Raw genomic sequence first — 12502 nt, 5'->3', positions numbered from 1 at the left:
CGGCTCAGTTTTACAGCAATTCTCTACCTCTGTCTAGCTTTTTTTGTGTGTGTGTGTGAGTTTTGACTTCTGTTTTATCATATATCTCTCTTGAGAGCACTATCTGGTATAAAATCATGCATGATTATTCAAATTGTATTTGTGCAAATAACAGCATTATATTATGATCCTCTGATAGAACCACAAAGTGGAGCAGTACCTCATCAGATATCTCTTGGAATGGGAAGAAATCAAGCTCCCAAGATAGTGTTAGTATTCATGAAGTTTATATAAACATCTGGCAAAGCTGTTGGGATATGAAAGAACAGACATGAGCCATCCCAGCTGTGGAAACCCACCCTGAGATGAATTAGGCCACAAATGATGAGATATTTGGGTGAGGCCCTCTAGACCAGCCAGCCACAGAGAAGTTAACCCAGATAAGAGAACCACCTAGTCAGCCTTGAAATTTTTAAAATAGTATGTGTTTGCTCCTTTAGAATGCTAAGTAGTTTCTGAGTAGTGTATTGTGCAACAAATGCTAAGTGAGAGAAGAATAGAGGAAGTAAGTGTTTGGGGTGAATTGTTGATTGTTTTGATGGTGTTGACATTTTATTTTGCTTAATTTTTGTTTTGCTTAATTCATAAACAATCTTAAGTGCTAATGAATAGAAACCGATCTAGAAGACACATCATTGTTCCAGGAAAGAAAAGTGACATTTCAATCTAACACTAAATAAGTAGTGTTTGAATAAGAAAATTGGATGTGAGAAGATAAAGTTTAATAGAAGTAAAAACATAGTAATAGTAATAGAAGTAAAAGTTCTATTAGGATTTAATGTTCTGAAGCTAACCCTTTTCATTTTGTTGTGAGGTAGGTTAGGGCCATCCACTGAGCCTGAGAGGGAAAAAGCTGATTCAGTGTTTTGAGAAGAGTAGGAAAACTGATAAATATTGCTGTGGAGTTTAGAAGCAGAATTGATCAGAGGAATATATGGGAAACGACAGTATCCTCTGGAAGTGTGAAACAGCACTATAGCTGAGAATTTGTTTCAATTTTGTGATTTTTATTGACAAGAAAACAAACATGCAATGTATTAATCATGAATAAAATAAGCATTATTCTCTCCATGCATAAGTTTCAGAAGATAAAATGAATACCTTTGACGTTTGAGCAAGATTTGCTCTCACAGTACCTTTGTTGAAAGGCTTCTTAGTACACTGTTCTCTTAATCTCTAACCCTAGACCCCAAGCCTCTAAGGAAATTATTTTTTTAAAATTTTTATCCTGGATCATTAATCTACATATAGATAGAACAGTTTTTAAAAATAATCATATGAAAGTTTTAAATTTTTAGAGATTTCTCCCTTTAACCTGGATACTTTGTGGGAAGGAGTGGTGCTCCTGCTTGATCTTTGGTTTGTAGTCAATGCAAGAAAGGACAACTATGAATAACAACAATAGAAACTACGGCGTAAGAAGCCAGATATTCTAGATATCACTGTTTATAAATATACACTTATACACAGATACCTATACCACATACATGCACACATATTCTTCTCATTCTCTCAATGTTACAACATACTTATTTGCCTCATAAAAATGTTGATGGACAGAGAGGATAAGTAACATGCCCTGGGTCACACAAGTAGTAAATGGCAGAACTAGAAGGCAAATCTATGGAGTTTGGTTCCAGAATCTGTGCTTTTGACGACTGGGCTATTTTGCTCTTGCAAGGTTCTGAATCATTTTCAGTACGTGAGATTAACATATTTACAATAGACACAGATTGCCAGGGCTATTTGACAAACATATTAAGTTATCAAATTTCAGACCAATGATCTCTTTCTACTGAGCGGAAGCTGTTTTGAATCAAACACAGATTTAAGAGTATGAATACAATTTTTAGGGATATCAAAAGAAATATATAGTTTAAAATGAAAGGAATCCTTTCAGTATTTGTTTTTTCAAACTCTAAACATCATAGGAATGTTGAATTCATTATTAATTGGCACATGATTAGGAAATGACTATATAAATAGTAAGTGTGTATAATACAGGAGAAATGCCTGAATAGTAATGTGTTGCATAAGGATGATAAATCTGGAATAAAAGATACTAATAGTTTTTGTTCAACAACCTCTTATGTTTTTTTCAAAAAACTTTTATGTTCTGAAATCAGTAATTAGACATTTTCAAATCTTCAATGATAGAAGTTTGAACAAATTTATGTATAGAAATACGTACGTTTATAAAGGTTTTGAAAGCTTAGAAAAATGTAATCACAAAACTCTATTGTGGGGAACAGATTATAATACATAGACAATGGTTCTCTAAAAAGAAAAGAACACTATAATAAAATTATTTTTCTGATGACTTCTAGAATTTCTAATTGTCATCCAGACAAAGGTCATTGATAATCCAACAGTCAGAAAACGCTTATGAATCTCAAAAACCTGTCAGCTAGTTAAAGTGAATATTTTTAAAATATTGTAATGGTGTCTTAATGAGTACAGTGGGATAAGAAGGATCTCTTTGTTTTCTGTGGGTAAAATTAAGAAAAAAAGAATTGGAAGAAAATCTAAAAGATAAGTTAATATTTCTGCTTTGGATAGTTGTGTAAGAATAGCCTGGGACTATGTTAAATCTTCCTGTTTATTTAAATGAAGAACAGAGTTTAAGCTCAAACTGTGAATAGTCAGAGCCCCTAAAAATGAAAAAGCAATATGTACTTCAAATACAGCACCCAAGGTCCTAAGGATGTAACATTTGTTGAGGAGGGTTTGAATCTATCTCATAAAATATAAATAAAATATAAAACAAATATAGAAACTACCATCTCATTCGAAACTTTGGAGTAAAAATATTTATATTTAGATATTGGCTGAACTTAATGATACCTCAAGTGGCTAATTTCAATGCTGTCAGGGAAGGCAAGACTAGAATATATTGATTACACTTAAATTCCCAGGCAACTTTTATTTTTTGTTATTGTTATATTTCACTATAGTTGACGAAAGGGATCAATTTCAGACACCTGATAGGGCAGTAATCAAAAGCAGTCATTGTCCATGAAAGCATCTTACTTCTCATATTTTTGTTTTGGAGACAGTTCGTGGACATGGACTAATGCTTTTGTCACTTTCCTCCACGCAGTTGCTACCTTTGCTGGTGAAAACAGGCTCCACATCATTTAATTGTTCCATCAGCAGAGAAAGTTTTGTCCCTGACATTCCAATACTAATTGCTCTGCAGCAGTGAGGAAAGGTTGAGCAGGAGAAAGTACATGGCATTTTCATAGTATTATTACTCATGTTTCCTAATAGTGAAAAACTCTATGGAATAAGAGCACTTATATGTTCTTATTAGCGCCCAGCAGTCTTAGCCCTATTTGGTTCAAACATTTTCCTCCAAAACTTTGAGAAAAAGGTTAGGCAAGGTTTTATTGTTACTTTGAAATTTGGCACACAACTACTATCCATTTATTATGCATGATTCTGCTAATGAGCAGTCTCTCTACTAGCAAATGAATAATTGCTTCTTCCTTTAACTTTTTTTTTTGCTCCACAATTAAATACAAAATACCTGAGAAAGAAACTACATAAGGAATATGAAATACACCCAAAATAACTCCGCATAAACTAAGCCACAGTTTACCATTCCCAGCTGAGCTCTTTCCATTACCTATGTTCTGCTAAGTCTGGACAATTTGCCATTACCTGAATAAGTCTTGTACTTTGTAGTCTCATTATAGCTATGGTTGTCATTCCATCTGTTACAATATCCATTTGTCAAAAATCTACCTTTCCTTAAGATCAGTAGTAATGATTTCCATGAAATCATCTCCGAGCATCGTAATGAAAATGTTTCTTCTAACTCCAGTAGCATCATGTATACATTGAACCATATATAATTTGATGTATTGAATTAGAATTAATTATTTACATAGCAGGGATCCCTGGTGGCGCAGCGGTTTGGCGCCTGCCTTTGGCCCAGGGCGCGATCCTGGAGACCCGGGATCGAATCCCACGTCGGGCTCCCGGTGCATGGAGCCTGCTTCTCCCTCTGCCTGTGTCTCTGCCTCTCTCTCTCTCTGTGACTATCATAAATAAAAAAAATTTAAAAAAAAAATTATTTACATAGCATACACTCTACTCTATTTGCTAAGTTCTTTGAAGGCAGATCATTACACCCTCATACCTACTCTTAGCCAAGACCATCTAATACCAGCTCCTCCTACCCAACTCAACAGCTTTCTACACATACATGAGTTAGCGCAACCAAGAGCAGCAAAATCCAACAAAGGTTGTACAATGTTTTGGGATGGCTTGTTTTACAATAATAGTAACAACTGTAGCAGTTGATTGCTCTTATTTTAATGAGTCAAATTGGCTCATTTTATCTATCTTGAAAGTTGCCATAGCATATCTTCATGACTGTTTCTCTTGACTTTCTGTTTTGATGTCCAAGTTACTTCTATTAGAAACAAAACTACTTAAAGATGATCTTTAGCTCTCTCTGATAATTTCCTATCTCACTGTGGTCTTGTCGCCAGTTTCTTCCAGGGATGCTAAAGATCCTTTGCTTACTAAAACTTTTATTGGTGGTTTTCAGGTAGTTCAAGTCCTCTGAGGACAGATTAATCAAGTGATTCACATGTCTACCACATATTTGAGTGCCTGTGCTGGTCGGAGGTTTATTCTGAGGTTTAAATGTGATGAATGATCACTGCTCAGAGGTTTTGGGATGAATGTGGTACTAAGAGATGCGCTCTGACGTCATATTGTCACATGGTCACATGGTCACATTGTCACAACTCCCAGGTCAGTCACTTACAGAATATGTACTTTAGCAATTAACTTCTTTCTGACATATACCATGAAAATTATTAGAATTAAATCTATGAATCTGAGAAATGAGGATAACAATAGATGCCATTGAAGATTACTTTGAAACTTAAACTGAATATTGAATGTAAGGTACTTAGCATAATACTGGGCACATGATGTTCAACAAATATTAGCTATTATCATAAATAATTAACTGCATATCATTGTGATAAATGGCATATTAGAAGTGTGCAAAGGTATTACGAGAATAAAGGATAAACTGTTCTCCCTACAAGGGTCAGGTGAAGCAACAGAGAAGAGATGCCATTTGACCTGGAACTTAGAGAATAAAGAGAAATCGGGGAAGGAAAAGCAGGAAAGGCAATTCCAGATGGAGTTCTAAAAATGAATATAAACAGAAAAATATCCTTGTGTGTGGTGAACAGTATTCTATTGTTAGAATACAAGACATTCATATTGGTTGAAGTATAGAGATCAGTTTTACTGCTTTGAAATTGGGAGATAATAAACACAAACAACTTAATGAGTCTCTGATGAACATGTACCATGGACTAATGACTATGTTGAGGCTCTTTGGATGCAAAATCTCAATGATATTGTGATATCATAGTAAGTAACATTATCCCATTTGTTTGATGAGAGATTGAAAAACAGAAAGATTCAGTTAGTTGCCCAAGGTCACTGTATTGCCACAATAAAATTATTATAGGCACATGGTAGATTCATCTTCCTTGATTTGAACCAAGGATTTGAACCCAAGCAGCATGATTCCAGAGACCATACCACTTCCTGGACCATAAATACTTAGCTAAGGATACTCAATTTTATCAAGCTTATTTAAAAAATCAGAAAATCTTCTACCTACATGAGTCAAGCAAGTAACATACATGCATGATTCTAAATAACAGCAAAAAAAATTGGAGAATGTTAAGAGCTCTGGAATTTTTTAGGTGAATGAAACAGTCCAGGGGTCATACCTGCCCAACTCATCAGTTTTCAACTATGTTAAGCAGTGAAGTATTGTAAAATTTTTAAGCCAAAAAAAAATGATATGATGGATTTTACAACTTAGGAAGGACAAATAAGGCAGGATTGGATTGGAGTGGGAAGACGCTGGGGAGAGATATGTAAAGGAAAATTCAAACAAGGAATTAAGTTCTGGAATGGACCATGGGCAGTGTAAAGGATTTAAGGTGACAATCCAGGGACCCTTCCGATTGCATAATGAAACCAGTCTGTTATTTTGTTGAAAATAATACTAGAGCATGAAGGCACTCCAAAACAACCTTTATTCTGTGTATTGACAACACCATCTTCTTGGAAGTACCTTTTTAGGTGGGTATTAGGAAGACCTCAATACTTGCCGACTTCCTCTAGAATACCTTGCAAGAAGTGTCGCCTCATTCTTACAAGTCCTGGGCAGACCATAGAGGAAGAGCTATAATTCAGGCATGTAACAGAGCATGAATCAGTTGCAAAAATAAGTCTCAGAACTACCAGGGTTCAAATTAGAGCTCTTCTACATGCTAAATTTGTTCTATGCTTCTGTTTTTGTATATAAAAATATATATATTTAACTTTCCTCAAAAGGCAACATAAAATGATAGTAACATATAGCACACAGCATGGCAAGTAGTGAATACCTAATAAATATGTAAACCATTTTTACTGTTTTTTCTATTTTTTTAAAACTGGTCCATATAGACAGAAATGATGCAAAGTAATGCAAATGAATGACATTTCTAGTGTGCATAAAATAATGTAATATAAAGACATATAAAATCAAGAAATATGATAGAAATATAGAAATAAAATTTCCCTTCAACTGTTAATATGTTAAGTTGGATAAGATAATTAATTAAAAAAAATCTCCCTGGTCCTTTCTTCACATTTTTATGTTATGTTATTTTATTTTATGTTTTCTTTCTATACATTAGAAACATGATATTTTAACCTTAACTTGGCACAACCCATTGTTAGATAATCGATAGGTAATATGATTTATTAGAACATGTTATGATTTTCATTTTTTGGATGACATGCACATTATTTTTTTTGTTAGGATGTTTATAGGATAATGTTCCATTTTTTTCATATTCAAATTGAATAGTTCTTTGGATTTCAGAAAGAGGGAATTGAATTGTTCTGCCAAAAAATAGCTTTACCCTTTCTCCAGTAAGACAGGACTGGGATCATATAATCAGCCCTTGACTCTGTCAGCATGTCTTAACAAAATGAACATGAAACTATAACCTAGAAAAGCTCTTATCTGACACTTCCTTTATAAGGATTTATATTAATTTGCAGAAATTCCATTGATCTTCTTTTGACTTCTCATCCACAGTAAATTTGAAAGCTAAGTTTATTCACTGAAATTCTATAATTTTTTTCTAACTTAATATAATGCTGATTATTATTAAAATGCATTGGATTCTGTGTGTGATTTGTGAACAAAAATTGTATGTGAACAATATGGTAGTGTCATTATTAGGGCTTACTAGATCAAAAAACATACTTCGTGTTTAATAGAACCAGCGTCTCAATGTTGGAGAAGCATATTTAAATCCAATTCTCTGCCTTTGGGTAGAATAGTCAAATAATTCCATAAAAATTACATAATCTTACTTTAATCTACCAAAAATATTTCTAGCTTTATTTTTGTTTCAAGTAACATAGAAGAAGCTGATTCCTGTTGAAGCAAAAAATGATAATAATATGGCATTGACATGGTATACCATATGCTTAAAGGAAGGGTCACTACCCAAAGACCAGTCATCCTGAATTTCATCAAATATTGGAAAAAGTGAATATCTAAATTCTGGCCCATTCTGTCCACTGGGGAACCTACATTTGGGCTAGGGCAGATGTTTGTTGATTTACAATGAATAATGGATGGAAGAAGCAAGGTGCTTGAATTTTCTCACTGGAACTTACTTCCAGTTGAATAGTGTATAAGCAAACATAGAGTTTGCTGCCTATTGAGATTTTTCTGTTTGTAGACTATCTTCAAATAGATTTTTGACATCAAGAGCAAGGAATATTTTGGTCCTGGTATTTCAGTGTGCTCCTTTTTCTTTCCCTTTTTATAGGAATAACAGATTATCATTAGCATTGCTGGTCAGTGGATAATAGACCAAATACAGTGAGAGAAAACTTTTCCAAGGCTTATCTGTGCTATCATCTCTAGTACACAGTCTCAAACTATAAGTCAGAAGAACACGAGGCAAATTTTCATGAAGCATTAAAGCCCAAGTCATGCGATGTGATGCTACAGTATAATGAAAAAAGAAGCAATTGCTGAGTTTATTTAATGAAACCCAGAAACTCATGGTTTGAAGAATTTTTCAGCAGTATGCACATACAGGAATTCATATATTAATATTATATACTTACATTAAACTCATACTTTAAATATTACTTATAATAAATACTAATTTTCCTTAATGTCAGGTGATTGAGACAAAAATAGAGAAAAGCACCAGAATTAGACATTTATGTTCTGTTCAATTATTCCTGTTTAAGAGCAATACATATTTAGGTAATAATCTGGATACTTTATACATTAAAAAAGGTTCTGTTGAAATATATTTTTAAAAGGGCAATCTTCCCCTTTAATTTCACTGTATTTTTTAAAGATTTTATTTATTTTTTTCATGAGCAATACAGAGAGAGAGACGCAGAGACACAGGCAGAGAGAGAGAAGCAGGCTCAATGCAGGGAGCCCTCATGCAGGGATTCCGAGTCTTCCAGAATCACACCCTGGGCCAAAGGCAGGCACCAAACCGCTGAGCCACCCAGGCATCCCTTTCACTGTATTTTGTTATTTTATTGCTAATTTTATTCTGCATGTGAAGACTAAACCAGAGTTAAAATGAAAAACAAGTGACAGCATGTGAGAATCACCATGTGGCAGGTACTGATTTAACTCTTATGTAGCCCTCTGAAGTATGTACTGTTATATTCATATTATATTCATATTTTATAGATCAGGAAAATGAGGTACATGGAGATTAAGAAAGTTGTCACAGCACAGTGAGAATTCAAGCTCATGTGGTCTGGCTTCAAAGTTCATGTTCTCAACTACTATACTTTACTATTCTAATATTGCAACTTGAATTGTACCACTTTTCTCAATGTATTTTTAAAGAATGATAGAATACATAAAGAAGGAAATAGAAGAGGAAAGCTTTTATAAAGACTGTTTTATAAAGCAACATGGGAGAAGAAATTAGATCGATTCAATCGACAATTATAATTTTCCAAGATTTTTGCAATATTCAGAACATAATTTTCTGAACATCAATAGTGACCATTAATCTAAATGTTTGCATAGTTTGTTAACTTCTGTATTCTTTGCACATGGGGGGATATTTTTTCTGATACCGTGAAGAGTCTACAAATGTCTGATCCACTCTGTAAAGAGAAAAATCTAATAAATGTTATGGAATTAATTTTCTAGATAATTTAAAAAATTCTATGAGTTTTCAAACTAGTGGAAGAAATGTAATTTATTATGAGGAAAATGAGGATCCAATACATGTATTTTTAGCAGAAAAGTGCTGCTATGTAAGCAGTTGATTAGTCTGATTATTTATTAGGCATTTATTGGAGAGAAGAATGAATTAGAAAATGAATCTTCATTATTCATTCATTCATCAATTTGTGATATATTTTGTGTAAAAGTCTCCTCACTAAATGTAGGCATTTTTCTCAGCATTTATGGTATAAAGGAGAACCAGAGAGACACAGTCCTCATTTTCATAGTATTAAAATCTCTCTCAAAGGAAACTATTAGAATGGTACGGTTGAGAGATGATAGAGTCCCAATCTAGGAAGACAGATTAAAAGGAAGTTCAGATTTGAAAAAAGTGAAGGGGGATCCCTGGGTGGCACAGCGGTTTAGCGCCTGCCTTTGGCCCAGGGCGCAATCCTGGAAACCTGGGATCGAATCCCACGTCGGGCTCCAGGTGCGTGGAGCCTGCTTTTCCCTCTGCCTATGTCTCTGCCTCTGTGTGTGTGTGTGTGTGTGTGTGTGTGTGTGACCATCATAAATAAATAAAAATTAAAAAAAAAAAAAGAAAAAAGTGAAGGAAAAAATTCCAGACCTGAGAGTTCAGTGTGAAGAAGGAGAGGAATAAAATCAGCCAAAAAGGGATTTGAAAGAAAACATTTTAAAACATTTTTACTTAAACATTTCACGACAAATTAGATCTAAATCTAAATCATCAACAACATAAAACACTTCTAAAAGTAACAATTGGCATTATACTTATCAGATTCTATAATCACACCACTTAAATGAAGTCAAAACAGTTATATTGGTCTTATAATCAGTCTTCTATTATATATACATTTTTTTTTCTTGAGAAATTTTAAGTACTCTTACCTTGCACACACCACTTGGGTCAGAGTGTCCATAAGAGAAATAGCACGATTTCTTACCAAGGGAAAGCAAAGGGGAAAATCAAAAGAAGGGTCAAGAAAGCTGTCAGAGGAATAAAAATTGTGCAGAGGTGTATCACATTCCCTGCCAGTCTGTAAACATAAAATCTAAATACAATTTTGTCCATATGAATTTTAGTAAATACAAGAGACAAATTGAAAAAAATATGAGAACACTGGAAAATTTCACAGAAGAATGAAGATTAGGAAACTTCATCCTAGGTTCCTAAGGCAGAAAGGCATCTGAAAATTATTACAGAAATCAGAAATTATTAGTAGGACTGGGAGACAGTAATGCTTAGAGACGAACAACATGGGCTCTGAAGCTGACCACCTGGTGTGGCAATAGTGGCAATACTACTTACTAGCTGTGACCCTGGGTAAATTAAGGACAACTAAGAAACTCAATTTACCCTGAAGTAATTGGTACATGACTTGCAGAAATGAAAACTTATAGTCTACCTTTATTTTCTTTATTGCTATAGCCTTTGAATATTTATGTAACTTAACAATTTTTGTCTTTTGCCTATTCACTGATCTTTGCAAAAACTCACTTGTTGCATAAGATGCACTATGATGCTTAATTTTATGATATGAAAATATTGAGTTGAGAGCATGTCAGAATTATGAGCAGTAGGTGATAGTACACCGTCGATGGGTGAACGTGTTTTGGACAGAATGCAGAACGGTTGCGTTAAATTAGGCAGAAACAGTTTTAATTATGCAAAAAAGCATTGTATATGGATGTTGGGAAGTCAAAGTGGTAAACTGCATTGGGAAATTTTACTAGTGATGTTGGCCAGTAACTGGACACTGTGCCCTCCTTCCTTCATACCTTGGCAACCAGCTCAACAGTATGTGACCAAAGCTAAGCCAGTCCCATGGTATCACTCGGAACAGTGAGCCTGGAGTGACCATCCAACTCTGACTCTGGTGTTAGTAACCCCAAAAAAGCAGTAATAGTTTGGGATTCATTCCACCAGCCATGACTTAGACTCCCAGAATCTGGAATACACTGAAAGTGCTGACCCTAGAATCAAAAAGCCCCTTGGTGCTGCATTAAGTATCTCATGAGGGTGGTTATCCAGCTGTGGCAATCTTTTGCACCCCATCATAAAACAGTGGTATTCTGGACGTCTTTGGGAGATTTCACTATGTCCTCAGCTTTTCTCTCTTCCCTTCCACTGTCTGTGCTTGCTTTAGTAGGCCTTCCATATATCCTTTGAGCTTCATGTTATACTTCCAATGATCATCTTTCAACTATATTAATTGGAATTCATTTCTGTAATTTGCAAACTTGAACCATGATGACACATGCATTTGAGTAAGAATAATGTAAGTGGGTTGGTTACAGGTTGAAAATACGTCTGAAAGTTGTAAAATAACAAAATTGGCTATGCAAGAATAAAAGTGACCAGCCTGAGATTTCCTAATAAACAAGATAACAATGTATAAGTAAACTCAAACAGACATTTATGTAAATATTTTAAGGTCATTTTTTAGACACACAGAGTGCAGTGGTTTACATAAAAATGTTGTAATTCATAAGACAGCACAAATGTAAAATTTAGACGTTATCAACAGATGAGGAAATGTATTTCCTAAACATAATTTGTCTGAAAGTAACGTATTTGCTTTCTTCAGAATTATAATTTGGAAACTTGTAAATGACTTCTTTCTTTTCACTCTTCTTTACCTCTGATATTTACTATAAGCCCATAGCCACAGTCTTTGCTTCCTGGTACATTTGAAGGTTTTATATTTCCTATAATGGTCCAAAATAGCCTCTATTGTAAACTAGTATAATAAGAATGGACCTGATCCACATTAACTCTGTGGAGTCTTCAGGGTCTTCACCCTCAGCCCAAGATCTGGTTGTCAGTGCCCATAGTTATCCCAAATTCCATGATTCTATTGTTTGTTTGTTTTTTACTTTTAGGACATATTTTTATTGTATGGAAGTATAATTAACATACAATGCTGTATTAGTTTTAGATGTACAACATATTGACTTGATTCTACGCATTACTCGGTGCTCAACACAATAAGGTCAATAAGCTCGGTGCTCAACACCGTCTGTCACCATACAACAGTTTTATAATATTATTGTAATATCCCCTATGCTGTATTTTTCATCCCCAGGACTTATAACTGTAAGCTTATGCCTCTTAAGCCATTTTATCTATTTCACCCATTCCCATACCACCTTTTCAGTTTAAGGAAAATT

The 12502-nt window shown here is 34.3% G+C and overlaps 1 pseudogene; it reads right to left on the bottom strand.

Moving 5' to 3' along the window:
* LOC121491795 overlaps window positions 1-3771 on the bottom strand; it is a 121177-nt pseudogene extending 117406 nt beyond the window's left edge.
* Between the last annotated feature and the right edge of the window lie 8731 nt (window positions 3772-12502).

This window comes from Vulpes lagopus, chromosome 5, assembly GCF_018345385.1.
Source record: "Vulpes lagopus strain Blue_001 chromosome 5, ASM1834538v1, whole genome shotgun sequence".
Taxonomy (NCBI): Eukaryota; Metazoa; Chordata; class Mammalia; order Carnivora; family Canidae; genus Vulpes; species Vulpes lagopus.
This window is presented reverse-complemented; position numbering and strand designations above follow the sequence as displayed.